Source organism: Octopus sinensis, unplaced genomic scaffold (assembly GCF_006345805.1).
Source record: "Octopus sinensis unplaced genomic scaffold, ASM634580v1 Contig16747, whole genome shotgun sequence".
Lineage (NCBI taxonomy): Eukaryota > Metazoa > Mollusca > Cephalopoda > Octopoda > Octopodidae > Octopus > Octopus sinensis.
The window spans coordinates 12,501-30,000 of NW_021834551.1; the positions used below are offsets into that span (position 1 = coordinate 12,501).

Genomic DNA, 17,500 nt, shown 5'->3' on the forward strand with positions numbered 1-17,500 from the left:
TTCCATTAATCAGATCAAATGGAACCCTCGTTGTCGTAACTGACAGAGTACCACCACCATATATATATACAGTTTGATGAAAAGTTACCCAACAGCAATTCAAATTTCCATAAATACTCTCTGCTGTAATTCTGTATTGACTCAAATGGAAAAATGTGTCACTCAAGAAGGACTTCAGTTTCAACAATTTCCATGATGTTTTACATTTAGTTGCTTTTATTAAACCCCGTGCCGGTGACACGTAAAAGCACCGTCCGTTCGTGGCCGTTCGCCAGCTCTGTCTGGCACCTGTGCAGGTGGCACGTAAAAAACACCCACTACACTCGCGGAGTGGTTGGCGTTAGGAAGGGCATCCAGCCGTAGAAACACTGCCAGATCTGTCTGGCACCTGTGCAGGTGGCACGTAAAAAACACCCACTACACTCGCGGAGTGGTTGGCGTTAGGAAGGGCATCCAGCCGTAGAAACACTGCCAGATCTGACTGGGCCTGACGAAGCCTTCCAGCTTCACAGACCCCAGTTGACCCGTCCAACCCATGCTAGCATGATGATGATGATAATGATTCAGTTGTTAAACATAAGTAAATCTTGGAATTAAATGGTTTTGATTTGCTGTCCGGTGATTTTGGCCAGCCCTTAACGCATTGGGCTGAGGAATAATTCATAGGCCTTTTCTTCACATTTAACAATGTGCACGGAAATAAAATACATTGGCAAAACGTTTTATGTTATTTGAGAGAAATTTCTGCTCAATAAGATAATGTATTTTGATTTTTGTGCATTTTCAGATCATTAAAATGCACTTTCAAGAGGAAAAAACTTAGCATATTCGACACCATTTGCTTTTTCATTTAATCAATTTGTTAATCCTGCCAAAGCTGCTTTTGAGATTTGTCCTGTGTATTGAGAAGGAGCAATTTCTCAAACTACTACCCACCATTGGTTTTTGAGCTTCAAAAATGGGAATTTTGACCTCAAGGATGAATTACACAGCAGTCAACCAATTCAGTTCAATGAAAAGTGATTGAATCATCTTCTTCACAAAAATTCACATAAATATGAACTTAATGTGCTTTGAAACACATCTTATATATATATATGTACACACACACACACACACACACATATATATATATATATACTTTATTTAAAGCAGCAGAAAATTCAACAAAATCTGTTACTCATTGGAGGCATCTACATCATTTTGACAGCCTCCAGAGAAGCATACGTGCACACACACACACACACACACACACACACACACACACACACACACACATATACATATATATATACACACACATACGTTCGTGCTGTCTACTTGACCTCCACTCTCATATCTTCTTCCATTCTGTATTTATAGTGATGATACTTCAGAATCAGGGATGCTGGTGTGTAAGGTTGTAAGAGTTTGGGAGAAAAGGAGGTGAATACAAACCATGGAATAAAACAGGTCAAATGAACATAGGAGTTGTAATAAATCATGAACAGGGAAAGGATTTACGTATAGAAGGGGACACAGTAAGAATAAGGGATAGATGCTGACTGGAAATAGTACAAAGGAAAGGAAGTGGCAACTCACAGTACAGAGATGGCAATATGTATGGTATAAATGTATGGTGTATTCTGTTTTTGTCTCTTACAGCAGCAGAATAGCACTTTCGACAGGAGAATGATGGAGGGCTCATTATAGGGTCATGAGTTGTGGGGCTGGCAGTTGTGATTGGTGGGGAAATTAAGAAAGGGATACCGATTTGAAGGGTGGAGGATCATTTGTGGTAGGAACATGGAATGGATGTCTGTTGGAAGTGGCAGCAGATGTAAGATGTGGCGAGTAGTGGAAAAAGGGAAAATCAATAACAACAGTGGAGGTTAGCTCATTGATGGTAAGGATAGAGGACAAATGTCAATAGGAGGTGAACCATACTTTGGAGATGTTTTTAATGGCATGAAGAGGAAATGTGAAGAAGAGAAAGATGCAGTTTAGAAGAGCTGATTTAGTTCGGTTTCTTGGGGTAGCATGTGTGAAAACATTGTTGCATATAAAATATACACTATCTATATAATAATTTGCTTCTTTCTTCACCTGTTATACTATAGTTTGTTAGAGAGGTGGAAGTGGAATGAGTGAGAGGTTGAGTAAAAGTGAGAGAAAGAGGGAGAAATGTGGGTAGAGAAGCAAGAAGAAGAGAGGAGTATAATAATACACTAAGGTCAAATGCATCACGTAGTTAGTTGAGGGGGGAGGCAAAGAGCAAGACACAACTACAATGAGAGGAAAGTGGGAGAGAGAGAAGTGTTAATGACATGCTGTAGGGTGGAAAGAGAAAGAGGGAAATGTTAAAGACATGAAGAGGGGAATTACATGGTTAAAATGTTTGTTAAAGAGGTAGAGAGAAAGAGAGAAATATAAGGTGCTTAGCAGAAGGAAATTTCAAAATCATATACTATTTTGCAACTGGAAGTGAAATCACTTAGCAAAATACAAATAACAATCATCCTTTCTTTCTTAAATAGCTTTGCTTAATCTCTTTCGTTCTGTGGAATTTCCACAGATCTCACTAGTATTTTATTTTTTTAGTTACTTTTTGTACAATATCAAAATATTAAAACTATCCTCTCCAAACAATAAATGTGCACATCTTTCTATAATTTTTTGAAGCTAATGAAGAGCAATATGCTGAAGCTAGTGGGCCCAGTTATTTAGAATTGAAACCAGCAGGTAAGTATAAACAATATTGTTAGTACACAGCATGATCTTAGAAATTATCTTAAACATTAACAGAAAGCTAACAGTCATGAAATGTATCATTCTCTAACTTTTATCTTTTAATATGTGTGTATGAGTGTGTTTGAGTCTGTCTCATTAGCATTTATGATTGTAATATCAACACAATACTAACATAACGCTATTTATTGTTTTTATTTCTAATTTTTTAAAGACATGAAGATTTCTTACGTTAATGTTTCAAGGAAACCCGATGGTAAGTATATAAGCAATCGAATAATAAAATTTCATTCATTAGAGCAAGAGTTAGCACAATTTTGGTTCACTCTTTCTTTGAGTAGTATAGGCAGCTTAATGCATGTCTTTCATTTGTTCCAGTCATTGGACTGCAGCCATGCTAAGGCACCACTTTCAAGGGTTCAGTTCAACAAATCCACCCGAGTACTTATTATTTTTAAGCCTTTTACTTATTCTATTGGTTTCTTTTGCTAAACTGCTAAGTTATGTGGATGTGAACAAACCAACACAAGTGTCAAGTGGTGATGGGGATCAAACGCAAAGGCACACACACTCCCTTATATATATACCAAATCCATTCACAAGATTTTGGTCCGCCCAGGATTATAGCAGAATACACTCGCCCAACGTGCCTCATCATATGACGAAACCCAGACCCATTTGTTTGGAAATTAAACTTCTTACCTCACAGCCACACCTAAAAACCTTTCAAAATATTAAAATTCCATTGCATATACGATAAACTTCTTACAGATATTCCTATTTAACTCTGATATTTTACCTTTTTATCAATCCTTACCCTTAATAATGCAGTTCATAAAAATTTACTTTGTTGGCTTTATTTGTACAAAAAAATCCAAATAATTAAGTAATAATGAATTCAGTAGATATTTGCCAAGGCATGAGACACAATGAATGGGAATAAATTTGCAATAGTAAATGTGATTAACTGTTCTCCTCCAGTATCCAAAATCACTCCTGTTTATTTATAACTCTAGCAAGAAATTTATCTTAGAAAAACCCTTGTTGCTCTAAACATATTTGTGAATAGCTTCCCTTAATGTTAATATCACAATTAAATATTGAAGTGATAGAAATAGTACACACTGTACTAAATATTGACAATTAAATTTAGTGTTAGTACATTTTGAGATTATATCCCAGAGAAGTACACTTTGTACAATCAGCCTCTCAATAAGTTCTACTTTTACATAATCATTAGCATTTTGCTCATAGAATAAAATTTTGGGTGCCACTTTACTGAGGAAGCCTCTTTCAGAAGTCTAATTTTGAAATGGCATATTAACCAAAATTACTCTTTGTTTACTCTTGTTCATACCAAATAGATTTATTAGACAATACTTTTCTTTTATACAATATGTAAATGAGAGGATGAAGAACATATTCAGTACATGGACTTCGCCTGGATTTAAGTATTTTTTGTTTTAAAATACATGTGTTTGTATATATATATATATATATATATATATATATGTATATATATATGAATGGAGTTAAACGCAGGTGTTATTCAAATTCTTTTACTTCCGACATGTTTCAAAGATATCACTGGTATTATTCCAAAGGAATTACCCCTCCTCTTTCTATAGGCTACCTTTGACGCTGTATCCTCTAACGTTTTTTTAAAAACAAACTTAATAGCGTTCAGTCAATCACTATACATATCCATCATTTTCTGTTAAAACATCTTAATGACGAGTTTCATTTCTTCATTTCCCTGAAGAGAAGATTACGTTGTTTTACACCATTTTATTCCTTTGGAATAATACCAGTGATATCTTCGAAACATGTGTTGGAAGTAAAAGAATTTGCATAACACCTGCGTTTAACTCCATTTATTTATTTATATATATTATACAAAATATTTCACATAAACCTGGTGTTTCTACCTTTAAAAATAAGGAGTTACAACCTTTTTACTTGTATGATTTCTTGCTACCCCGGTAAATATTTGTCTATTTTTTTCTGTGTTAATTGTTTCGAAATTGAACCAATCCTATGACTGGCACCTGGCAGTTGCCAGTGCTGCTGGACTGACTCGTGTGCAGGTGGCAAGTAAAGAAACACCGTTCCAACCTTGTGTTTCAGGAGACCTATTGAGTGAAGTACATCAACATCAAAAATCAACGGAAATTGCAGTTGTGATCCCTCTGCCAGTGGCACGTAAAAAGCACCATCCGAACGTGGCTGAATCCAGCGCTGCCTTGACTGGCTTCCATGCCAGTGGAACGTGAAAAGCACCAACTGATCGTGGCCATTGCCAGCCTTGCCTGGCACCTGTGCCAGTGGCACGTAAAAAGCACCATCCGAACGTGGCTGAATCCAGCGCTGCCTTGACTGGCTTCCATGCCAGTGGAACGTGAAAAGCACCAACTGATCGTGGCCATTGCCAGCCTTGCCTGGCACCTGGGCAGGTGGCACGTAAAAAGCACCCACTACACTCACGGAGTGGTTGGTGTTAGGAAGGGCATCCAGCTGTAGAAACACTGCCAGATCAGACTGGAGCCTGGTGCAGCCTCCTGGCTTCCCAGACCCTGGTCGAACCATCCAACACATGCTAGCATCGTTAAATGATGATGATGTATGTATGTATGCGTTTGTTTCCCATTAGTTGTTACAGTTGTACTTTATGAAGCCATTGATTTCTACACACAGGAATCAATATGGGTTGCTTATTTCAGTATTATATATACCTGTTATGTATTGTGTACGTCACCAATATATATATGTACATTTATGCATCCATGTGTGTGTGTTTGCAAAGGGGGTGTCTGTCTCCAAAACTCTAAGTTTGAGTAATGTTTGCATGATTTGATTTGGAAACTACAATAAGAATAATCAATCCAATAGACTTTCTAAATTCAGCAGAGTTTATTTCTATTCACTTATCTTTATAGACCCAAGTTCCTTCAGCATTTGTCCATATTTGGATTTCCAGATTTGGCTTCATGAATAATATAAATGATGAAAGAGCTGAATCATAAAATCTACTTGCAAAATGGGAAGGTCCAAGCTGTTCATGTAAACATTGTAGGATGGAGTTCTTCTTGTGCCCTTTCAATAGTGTTCTTCCTGAGTCCTTTCAGTTTCAGACTTATCCTTCAAATAATGTTCTACATGCATCATCGAAGGATTTGAAGAATCATTTTGTTCTCATCATATCCAATTCTGAACAGGCAATATTGGCAGGATCACTTTCATTATCATCTTCAGGAAAAGAAGATTCATCACAAATAATTTTTTCCCATTCTTTATGGAAACTGGATAACAATTGTGAAATCTCTTCAAGGCTTAGCTTTTGATTCTTTGATATTTCGTGGAAGGATTACAAAGGACAAATGAATAGTTGGCATGCTGTCAATGTTTTATACTTGTTGAATTATGATGCAATGTTTCATCATTCCTTCAAAGATGATGCAATACTAATTGTTTGTTTCATAAAAATGATGCACTAAATAGTAGTATTGCATCATCTTCAGATGTCTTAGTAAATGCAATTAGAGATCTTTGTCACCAGTATGGGATGAGGTTGTGCAAACTGATCTCAAAATGCTGAGCCTTACAGAAGAGATGACAATGGATTGGGAGGGTTGGTGCCCTGCCATGCTCAAGAAGACCTGCCCATAGCAAGCAGAACACCTACCCAAAACCTGGTCACAGTATCTCAACGTGCTGTGTGCACTGAGGATCCGTAGTCCTGTATCATATTCTGTCGAGTTTTTGCTAGAAGACTATGAAAATCAATGTTTTTTTTCTATTTGCTCAAAAAAGTTCACTCATGACAAACTTTGAAATTTTTATATTTGGTTGCTTTTGGGTGGGTTTCCAAAAACTAGGACCCTGATAGAATAATAAACAATAAAGGAAAAAAAGATCCATAACTGTTAAAAGAATTATATTCTACATTCCAGACCAATAAAAAGAAGGTAAGTCATATAAAGTCAAATTAGTCAATAGTCAAGTTGCGGCAAGTCTAATAGAGAGAATGAAACTCAATGGCAGGTTAGCTTTGTTCTTGCATGTGGTGTGTAGTTCTTGCATGACCTTAATTGCTCACTCATAGCATTAATTGCTTCTGCTAATCTTTAGTTTTGAGGGCTCTTGTTTCCAGTGATTTGTCAAGCATTTCAAAGAAGTCTTGTAGAGTAGTAAGGTTTGTGATAGCTCTGCATAATCTTCAGCTCTATACACTTGGTCACTGAACCAGTGGTCTGCCCAGTCATATGAGATGAACTGGCAGACCATCTGCAATCTCTCACATGTGACGTAAGTAAAAATATAAAAGGGCTAGGATTGTTTGCAAATTCCATCTGGCATTACTGATGTTTGGAATTTTCTGAAACTTGATGAAAGGGATGTCTCTCTTTCCATGGAAGAACTTGAAGGCATGGGTTAAGTGAAGCAGAAACTTCATATCATCTCTCCAACCTGCTTGATCTACTATGACGATTTCCATTCTGGAAGGAGCCTTGGAGTTCTTCATAACTTGTCATGAGTTCTTTGACAAGAAAATATCCGATGTTGAGTGAATTGCTTGCACTAGCTAGCTCTTCATCCATAAAAATATGCAGGATTCTGTCCAAGACACGGTGTTGGTTGCTCATGAATTGTGGCTCATCATAGCATTTGCTCAAGAAATTCTCTGCAGTCTAACCAATACCAAACTCTTTCATCCGGTATTCACACTCGTCGTATCAGCAATAATCATTAAGATTTCACCCTAAAAGTGAAATTCATCCAAGATGCTTTTCAATCCCTCTGCAATGGTCTCGACCTTGTCACCACACAGCTTCAGAGCAGCCAGCTTAATTTCACTTGTTTTGTCTTGATGATTACCACTTGATATTCATTTCCGTCAATATGTTTACCATCAAAATGCAGGTCCCATTTCTGATTGCTTAGTGTATTGATCAAGTGTTTCGTCATTACACCAGCTTTCTCAAACAGTGCATTGTAAAATGCCTTGCTGACTAGAAGCTGGGATATCAATGTCCTCCTCTGACAATTCTTTGCAGATTTTCGCAGCGTTGTAGGTAGAGACATTTGTTTCAGTTACAAATCTCATACCAATTGCAGATTTATTGTTCCTTCTTGTGGAAGAATAAGTGACATCACTATCTATATCGTTTTGATCAACTCTGTCATCTTCACCATAATTGTACTCTTCAATCTCTTCTTCTTCAGAGTCACTTCAGGGTTGATGAGTTTGATAAAGAATGGGAGGCTTCAGCATCCGAGGATCTCCTCTTGGAATTATGGATAGTGTGCTTGCTTGCAGCTTTACTTGTTGAATAACCCATTTTGCCCTGGCTTTGGAGTTGCATAGAGTAAAGCATTTATCATCAGCATTGAGCCATTCATTGCAGACTTTGTTGATATTGAACAGTTCCTCTAATGGCTCAAATTGTCTTTTTTAGGTGCATTTGTCATACAAATGAAGCACATTTTTGAGCCGGGAAATGATTGGAAAATTCAGCTTATCTCTTCACAGTAGTGTCACCTCTTTCAATAATTCTGTCACTCTCTTCTTTCTGCCTTTAATTGATTTCCAAAAAAACTGGTACCGACCAGCAACCTTCTCCTTGGGTGGCATTTGAATTCTGCTGTTCAGTGAGGCTTCACCTACAGACACATGACCTCTAGATGAATGGGACTGGAACAGCACCAGATGCAGTGTTTATGTAGGCAAATAAATACAAAAGCACCTGGAAGCATCCCTGATCTGGTCACTGATATATGTGGACTATGTTATAACTAAGAACAATGATTGCAGTGATTTCGGGTTCACCAGAACTCACATAACATCCAAGTGTTACTTGGATCACAGATGATTCACAGCAAGGTATTTGTTAATCCATATGGAAAGAGGCCACCAAAATCCAGTTTACATCCGAGAATAAACATTGCTTCTTTAAAAAATCTAGAAATGATAAAAAATTTTGAAATACATTTAAATTCAAAGCTTGCAGAAATAGAGGAATGCCTAAAAATGTGGTGGCACAATATACGTGACAGCATCAAATCATCTGCTAAAGTAGTTCTAGGATTTGTGAAGCACAAACACCAACAAGAATGATTCTCAAATTAAACCTCTCCTAGAAACTTTGCACAAGAGACAAAAGACATGGATCTCAGACAAAAATTTGCCAACATCCAGATTCCTATACATCTCTAGAGAAAATCTATGCAGAAAACTGCATGAGATGAAAAGTTTGGTGGACGAAACAAGCCCAAGAATTGGAACAGGCTGCTAACTCTCACAACTTGAGAACACTGTATAACATTCTGAAAAATGTGTTTGGTCCAAAAAAAGGTAGTACAGAATCTATTCTCTCTAACGATGTAACACAACTCATAAGTAGGAAAGATGAAATTCTAAAAAGATTACCTGAACACTTTAAATCTGTATCAAATCAAGAATCCACTCGCAATGCTGAAGAACTAGTGGAACATCCTTCCTTGCAAGAGACAAGTACTGTTATTGAAAAACTTTCCAATGGTAAAGATCTTGGACAAGACGATATTCCCATAGAGGTGTGCAAGCATGGTAGCAGACAAATTGTAAATAAACTGTGCAAATTGATCTGTTTGATCTGGGAAACTGGATCTGTTCCCCAGCAGTTCAAAGATGCATGTATAATGCACCTGTACAAAAACAAAAGGAAGAGGAGTCAATGTGATAATCCCCTTTTCCAATAGAAGAATAAAGATAATCAAAAGAAAGGAGAAATGTGATGTTATTGGCAAGCTATTCTAGTATAATTTATTTTATTGATACCTGTTGGATTAAAGTTAAAGCTGACTTGTGTGAGATTTGAACTCAGAATGCAGAGGAACAGAACTAAATAGAACAAAGCATTTAGTCTGGCACTCCATTCTGGACATAATGTTTGGAACAACTGTCCTTCAAAGTTCCGTACCTCATGGAAAAAGAAAAGTGAGGTGGGCAGGTTTCCTTCATTTTGTTTCTAATCTTTTTATGTTTCATACATTGGAAAATTTCCTCACAATTTCTGTCTTTCACATCCCACCCCTCAATTCTGTGCCCTTTTTTCCTTCCGTATCATTTAGGAAATAATTTTGATTCTGGTTCATTCTGCCAGCTTCAGTTCCATGGGGTTTATTATTTCTACCTCAGCTGGATCCAAACCTACCAATTATATTACTTGCCCACCACGCGCACAGTTTTGCATCTACATCTCTGACAGGTCTGTGGGAGGGGTACACGACCAGGTGATTAATAAGTTCACATCATAATCCTGACATGTTAGTATTGAGTTCAATCCAACTCCATCACACCTTGAGCAAGAATCTTTCAGCCTAGTTTTGGTTTGATCTTTTTTGACATTGCCTATGTCCTTCACAGACCATCTGGATGAATGAGGTTAATGATTAAGGCCATTGATGTGCCTTGTGAACCTTCATAAACCAACATTTGTGGGAAAGATATGAGCAGGGAAGGATTTCTTGAGAGAAACCATTTTGGGGAGGAAAAACTGAGCATAGCCATAAGTATGAGGCCTTTTAGGTAGGGCTGGATGGGTTTGGACATAAGAGGAATGATGAAAAGAGAAGAGGCAAATGGGATGGAAACTTTTGAGAGGAGGTGGTGTGAGCTCAGCTAGCTGCAAGGAGCAGAAGCCATATAGTACAGTAGAAATGACAGAGAGAGTGGACAGAGAATGTCTGGGCATCAGAGAATGGAGCACATCTACGAGTGACTTAATTTATTGCATCCACCTGTTTTCAAAATCTCCTTCAGAGTGGTACAATTAAATGGCTTGAATGTGGATGTGGCTATTCAAAGCAACAGTAAAAACAGAAAAACTTCATGAAATATATGTAAAATATATATGAAAAATATATAAAAGAATAAGTAAAATATTAAAAAAATTGACGAAAAACATTTACAATAAAATTCTAATTGATAGATATAAATCTTCCAGAAAATAAAAAAAAAAACAGTGATATACACAACCAAAATATGTGGATGAAGTGAATCTCGTTGTGTAAGAATCAGCAGAATGCGTGGTTAACATGATAACTAGCTGCTAATGCCTCACTGTCTGTTGATTGGCTAAAATTGATCAGATTTTCCCAACTTTAATTCCAAATAACATCAGATTCTTTAATTTATGAGATAAAGTAATTAGTTGAGCATAATCAAAATTCAGAACAGTATCAATACACCAGAATTGATAACAAGCTGAGCAAAATTAAAGGGGGCTGATTTTGTGAATGAAACTAACTAGATCGCAGACATTTAATTATTAAAGTGGAAAAATTATCAAAAACGCCATTTCTATTCAGATTTTCAAATATATAATACTGTACCAATGGCTTTCTATTTCTTATTCTACTATATATATATATATATATATATATATATATAACTGCTACATTCTGTGTATCATCAAAATATTTAAATCATCCTCTCCAAACAATAAATATGCCTTTCATTTTATTTCTTGATGCTGTGGAAGAACAATGTACTGAGGTTAGCGAGCCCAAATATTTAGAAATGAAACAACCACATAAGTACAATCAATATTGTTAGTACACAGCATGATCTTAGAACCTATTTTTAAAATAAACAGACAGCTAACTATTACGAAATATGTGTTTTAATATGCATGTATGTATGTGTGAGTGTGTTTGAGTCTATCTCATTAGTATTTATTATGGTAGAATCATTACACAGCTATCTTAATTTAAATATTATTTATAGCCATGCTATTTGTTCTTTTTTTCATTTCTTAAAGGCACGGATGGTACTTACATTAACGCTTCAAATAAACCTGCTGGTAAGTATATAAGCAATTTATTAACAAAAAATTACATTCATTAGAGCAAGATTAGCAAATAGTTTGGCTCATTCTTTCTTTGGGTAGAATATGCAGCTTAATATATATGTATGATTGAAATTAAAACTTTGAAGATGTTAAAATTTCATTGCATATACAATAAACTTCTGCTGATGATAAATATACATATTACATATATGTGTAAAAATCTCATCACGCAATCAAACCAATGAAAGAGCCTTTATCTGGTCGCTCAACATGCTAAAAATAGCAGCCAAAGTATCCCCCTTCCTAAATCACACGCGCAAATATTCTTTATTATATTCAAAACACTGATGCAAATTTAGAAAGGATTATTGGTGGAAGATTTAATGATAGAAGCCAACAATGTGCTCATGAATTTTGGAAAGAAATTTATCTTTATTTTCAAACGTAATTTCAACAAAAGTTTACATTCATCAAATATGACACTGCTAGATGCATTAGATTGCACCAACATACTTGCAACATCTTTGTAAATATAATTTGCAACTGCAATACAGTTGTTTGTGGTAGACAATCACAACTACCTATTGATTTAAAAGAAGAACTGTTTCTGCAACCAATTAATGGTCCTCGACAATTTAAATTTTTGATTACTAAAATCACAACATATTCACTTACAAAATATTGTGAAACATGTTTACTCAATACTGAACATGAAATTACTTCCAGAATTGAATTTCCTCCTGAATTTAAATATCTTGTTATTCAAATTAATAGATTTTAATTAATCAAAATTTTAATATGGAAGAAACAAATGTGATATAATGAACTTCAAATCAAAAAGGCAGCAAATATTTGGCACAAATTTTCCTCTAAGAGCTGTTGTTATTCATAGAGGACCAACATCTAGAGCAGGCCACACTGATTAAAACTAGAGATGATATTTGGATGGGAAATCAATGACAACATCATTACAAAAAGACAAACTAAATTTCCTCCCAAATTGCCTGACATTGTTTTATTATTCATGGAAAAAAAGGCAAACAAATTAAAAAACAAAATTCAGTGGAATTGTAACTAAAAATTAAATTTAAGAAGAAGATTGTATGATTGATTAATGATTATTTAGGAACCAAATTCATAAATAGAAAAAAGTAACAAGAACATTTTCTTAAATTTGGAAATTAAAAATAGTTTTTTTGGTTTATAAAATGGTTTTAATTTATGAAAAACCAAATATTTACATAAAATTGACAGTACAATAGTAGTCATTTTTTATTGCAAAATTAGGTTACATATGGTGAGCCTGGTAACTGATGGTTTTGGGGTCTTGTTGTTTGTAACATTTGGTGAACCATTGTGCAACCAACAACATAGTAAAAATCCCAGCCATTAATTCAATCAAAACATATATTTAAATTAAACATGGAAAAATTGAAATATTATCTTTGAGTATTTTATAAGGTAAAATCTTAAATTATTGACTGACACATTATTAATTAACTTATAACATCAATGCCTGGAAAAATCATGGATTACGTGGAAAAATGCGAGCATAAAAAGTAATATTCTTAAGATTATAAACCTGGAAAAGTACAGGACAAGTTATTACACATTTAAAAGTATAGGACAAACTATTACTTCAAGTAAAGTAAAGAATAAGAAACTTTTTACTTAAAACATTGCCACTAAAATTAAAATTTGAGTATTAAAAATCATTTTATTATAGTTTACAAATAGTTTACAAATAACACTATACTTATTTAAATAGAATTTGGCTAATTTACTACATTAAATACAGAAAAAAGTGACTAATTAGACAAACTTACAAATTAGATGAACAGTTTGTACAATAAATTTAAAAGATGAGAACTGTGAAGAATGATAAATTAGAAGAAATGGCATTCTTTGCTGCAATATTTTAAGTAAAAAGTTTCTTATTCTTTACTTTACTTGAAGTAATAGTTTGTCCTGTACTTTTACAGGTGTAATAACTTGTCTTGTACTTTCCCAGGTTTATAATCTTAAGAATATTACTTTTCATGCTCACATTTTTCCATGTAATATATATATATAATATATATATATATATATATATATATAATATCTAGCCAATTCAAATAAACAGAAAAAAAAAGAAAACACAAACATGTTATCCTCTAGTTTTATGTACTCATGCATTGGTTTTGCTAGTATGATGCCTACTTCACCTCCAAGCTTCTGTTTAGATAGTCAGTCCAATCTTTGGGTTGCATGAGACAGTAATATTTTCAGAGTAGCTGCACAGTTTCTCTCCAGCACTGAAGATTCTTTAACTTTTGAGTATGCATAGAGTGTATTCATTTCTTTCTTTACCGTTCAGCAGATGTTGTCTGTGACATTCAAAGGCTGTTTGTACTGACCTTATCCGTCTACCAACATTCTTTGTCCCACATAGATCCTATGTGAATCACTGCTACTGAGGAAGTTAACAGTGATGGTCAGTACCTTTCTAGTTTTGATGTCCAGGTTGCAGATCTTGTAAAGTCTCCGGTTCAGTACCTCAAATGTTAGTATTAACTCTATCACTGTATAGGCATGGTGAGATATGATCTTGCTAAATGCAGACAGCTCTGAGTTCCATATTTCCTGAAACCTGCCGAAGTACTCTTTTGTTATTCCGTATGCAATGTGTGCAACATTCTCATGGATTCCAGGATGCTTGCAGTTTTCAACATTAGAGTTAGGGGAGATAGAATGTACATGTTCACTGTTTGGCTGACATGAGGGCATGTATCTTCTATGTGTAAAGATCATATGATGTATATATTTACTGTTCCTGTTCAGAGGAAAACCTATCCTGGTTAAATCGACAGAATGTGTGGGTCCTCTTTGAAATGTCAGAGTGAAGAATATTGGTTATGCATGCTGGGAGAGAAGCCTCCATCCCTAATGTTTAAGACATTTTTTGATTGGATGAAGTTTAGCTTTTCAGTAATGCGAAGTGTACATTTGGTGCCCTTAACCCTGTATTTTTTGGCTTTGGTAATAATGTTCCATATTATCTTGGGAGGGGGTTGCTTACTCCTCCATCTTTCAATGTCCATATCATATTGGATAGGAATGTTGATATATATATATATGAGGTGGTATCAAAGGTTCTTGGACTAGTTATGTTTAAACTGTTCAGAGTACAGGCTGGCATTAGTGGTTTGGTATCTAGAGCAACTTGTGAATTGTCCCTTCATAATTCCACCAGATGCAGGGCATCACCTTGAGTTTGAAGCTATCCCTTGCTGAACAACTGCTTATGCATGTTAGGATTGCAAAAAAATATCTCTCTAAGATTATTACTTTTTCTGTTTCATCGCTCACTTCTTACACTCACAATGCTTCATCAATCAAGAGGTGGTAGAAGCATCTGTGAAGGTGTTCTTTGACTTGAAGGACAAGAACTGGTATCAGCGTGGTGTCGAAGAACTGGCAGGAAGGTGACTTCAAATAGTGAAACATGGTGGCTGCTACTTTGAATGCTCTGTTGCTTTTGCTGTAACTTGATGGATAATGCAAGTAGATTACTAAAATTTTGTGAAAGGTTTAACTCTGCACAATAATATGGCCACTACCAGTAGCAATATATCAGCTCCTTAATGACCACTGTGGAGGTGCGTAGCTTAGTGGTTAAGGTGTCAGCACTGTGATCGTAAGATTGTGGTTTTGATTCCTGGACCAGGTTACATGTTGTGTTCTTGAGCAAAACACTTCATTTCACGTTGCTCCAGTCCACTCAGCTGGCAAAAATGAGTAACGCTGCAATGGACTGGTGTCCCATTCAGCTGGGAAACACACACACCATAGAAACCAGGAAACCGGCCCATGAGCCTTTCTAGGCTTTAAAAGGGCTCATTTATTATTTATTATTAATGACCACTACTAACCAACAGCCATAATAGTCTGAACAATATAAGTAACCTCCATCTAAAATAAAACTCAACCATAATTTAGTACCCTAGTATATTTTATATCTTGAAAAAAAAATGTTTTCTTTGTCTTAGCTCAAAAAACAATGCCTTGAGAGTAAACAGCATAAACAATGCAATTAACAATAACAGTCTAATCCCACCACAATCAACAATACCCCGACTGTTATAACGAAAACCATCATCACCCCCTCCAATACCAATACACCTGACGTCACTACCAGTACCATTCATGATATTTGAATAACTAACTGACAGTAGCAGTCATAGAATCAGATTGATAGCGATTTCAGTACAATCAGTGTCTGCGTGATTAGAGTGTGATTAGACCCATGTCAATGGTGCAAGTGGTAACCTTTCAATTAATAACCATACAACATTTCCTCCATCTCTCTTCTTTCTCTTTCCATCTCATTTCCTTTCTTACATCCATAGGAATAAGACAAATTTGTGCTCTCATGAAAAAGTTATTTCTCAGTGCTGTTTTTTTTTACTACATGTTTGCGGTTGATTGCTGCCACTGCTGGATTTTCCTACTATTCAAAATGTCTGAAAAGAATTCATAAATTGGAGCTGAAGGTAGGTGTGCAAAAAGTAACTGAAAAGGATTACACTGGATTACGTTTTTACAGGAGGAAAAAAAATTAAGCGCATTACCAAAATATTGGTTTCAAATTTTGACACAAGGCCAGCAATTTCAGGGGAGTGGTTAAGTTGATTACATCAACACCAATGCTCAAATGGTACTTATTTTAGCGATCCTGAAAGAACAAAAGGCATAGTGGACCTCAGAGGAATTTGAACTCAGATGGTAAAAATAGACAAAATGCTACTAAGCATTTTGCCTGGTGTACTAACAATTGTGCTAGCTTGCCACCTTACATTACCAAAATATTAAGATGTGTAACGTTTTCAATGAGAGCAATGTGACAATAGCATGAAAATTAAGTCAAGTGCTAAAAATGTTACTTGGTTAATATCTTGTATCGTATTTTTTCATAGGTCTAATGTATGCTTAAAATGGATCAGCTCTCTAGTCATAAGCATGATGATAATTAAAAAAAGCCAAAAGTTTGTATGAGGATTTGAGGAAAATGGAGAGCAAACTTGTAATAAAAAACATTTTATGTTCAGTAAAGACTGGTTTGAAAAGTTTATAAAGTGTTTGAATTTTCATAGCATAAAATGATTGGTGAAGCTGCAAGTGTTGATGTGAGGCTGATGTGAGGTTGGAGAAAAATTTCTGCTAAAGGGGGCTACACATCAGTGAAAATATGCAATGTTGATGAAACTACACTTTTTTGCCTGTTAGAACTTTTCAGAAAGAAAGATCAATACCAAGATTTTAAGCTTTCAAAAATCACCTTTGAGTTCTTCAAGGATCAAGGTGTGGTAAATAACTTCAAGGTATGTTATCTGAGAACTTTCAAACGACACTCATGAAAGCAACTGGCAGTGGGGAAAAGCTACAGTTAGTGACTTCAGGCTCATGGGCATGTTCGCCCTTGCACCTCTGACATGATTCATAAAATGTTCACACTCTTCTTCTTCTCCCCACTCCCTTTCTCTCTCCCCCTCCCTCTCATACACACATGGTTCTGTTGACATAGAATGTATGTAGCTACAGATATTATTACAATGCTGGCACTTATTTTTGTCAGTTGGTTATTCAAAAGTTGATAGGTAGCTGGTGTTGATTGTATTGATAGTTGAGTATTGTTGATGGTGGTGATATTGCTTTTATTAAATGTATAATTGCTTAACCTCAAAATAATTCTTGGTAACCTAAGATCAAGACATTTCATTCAACATTCAAAATACTCTCTTTACTCTTTTACTCTTTTACTTGTTTCAGTCATTTGACTGCGGCCATGCTGGAGCACCGCCTTTAGTCGAGCAAATCGACCCCGGGACTTATTCTTTGTAAGCCCAGTACTTATTCTATCGGTCTCTATTGCCGAAACGCTAAGTGACGGGGACGTAAAC

The 17,500-nt window shown here is 35.6% G+C and overlaps 1 long non-coding RNA gene across 4 annotated transcripts; it reads left to right on the forward strand.

Annotated features, from left to right (window-relative positions):
* Positions 1 to 2,546: 2,546 nt before the first annotated feature.
* On the forward strand, positions 2,547 to 16,250 carry LOC115230907. 4 transcript variants are annotated; one of them, XR_004997586.1, is made up of 4 exons: positions 2,547 to 2,721; positions 2,942 to 2,983; positions 11,529 to 11,570; positions 16,072 to 16,250. It is a non-coding gene; the product is annotated as an uncharacterized LOC115230907 (long non-coding RNA). The 4 variants fall into 4 exon arrangements; XR_003883469.2 differs by lacking the exons at positions 2,547 to 2,721; positions 2,942 to 2,983 and adding an exon at positions 6,590 to 6,692 and having other exon boundaries at positions 15,950 to 16,250; XR_004997585.1 differs by lacking the exons at positions 2,547 to 2,721; positions 2,942 to 2,983 and adding an exon at positions 8,604 to 9,708 and having other exon boundaries at positions 15,950 to 16,250.
* Positions 16,251 to 17,500: the final 1,250 nt, after the last annotated feature.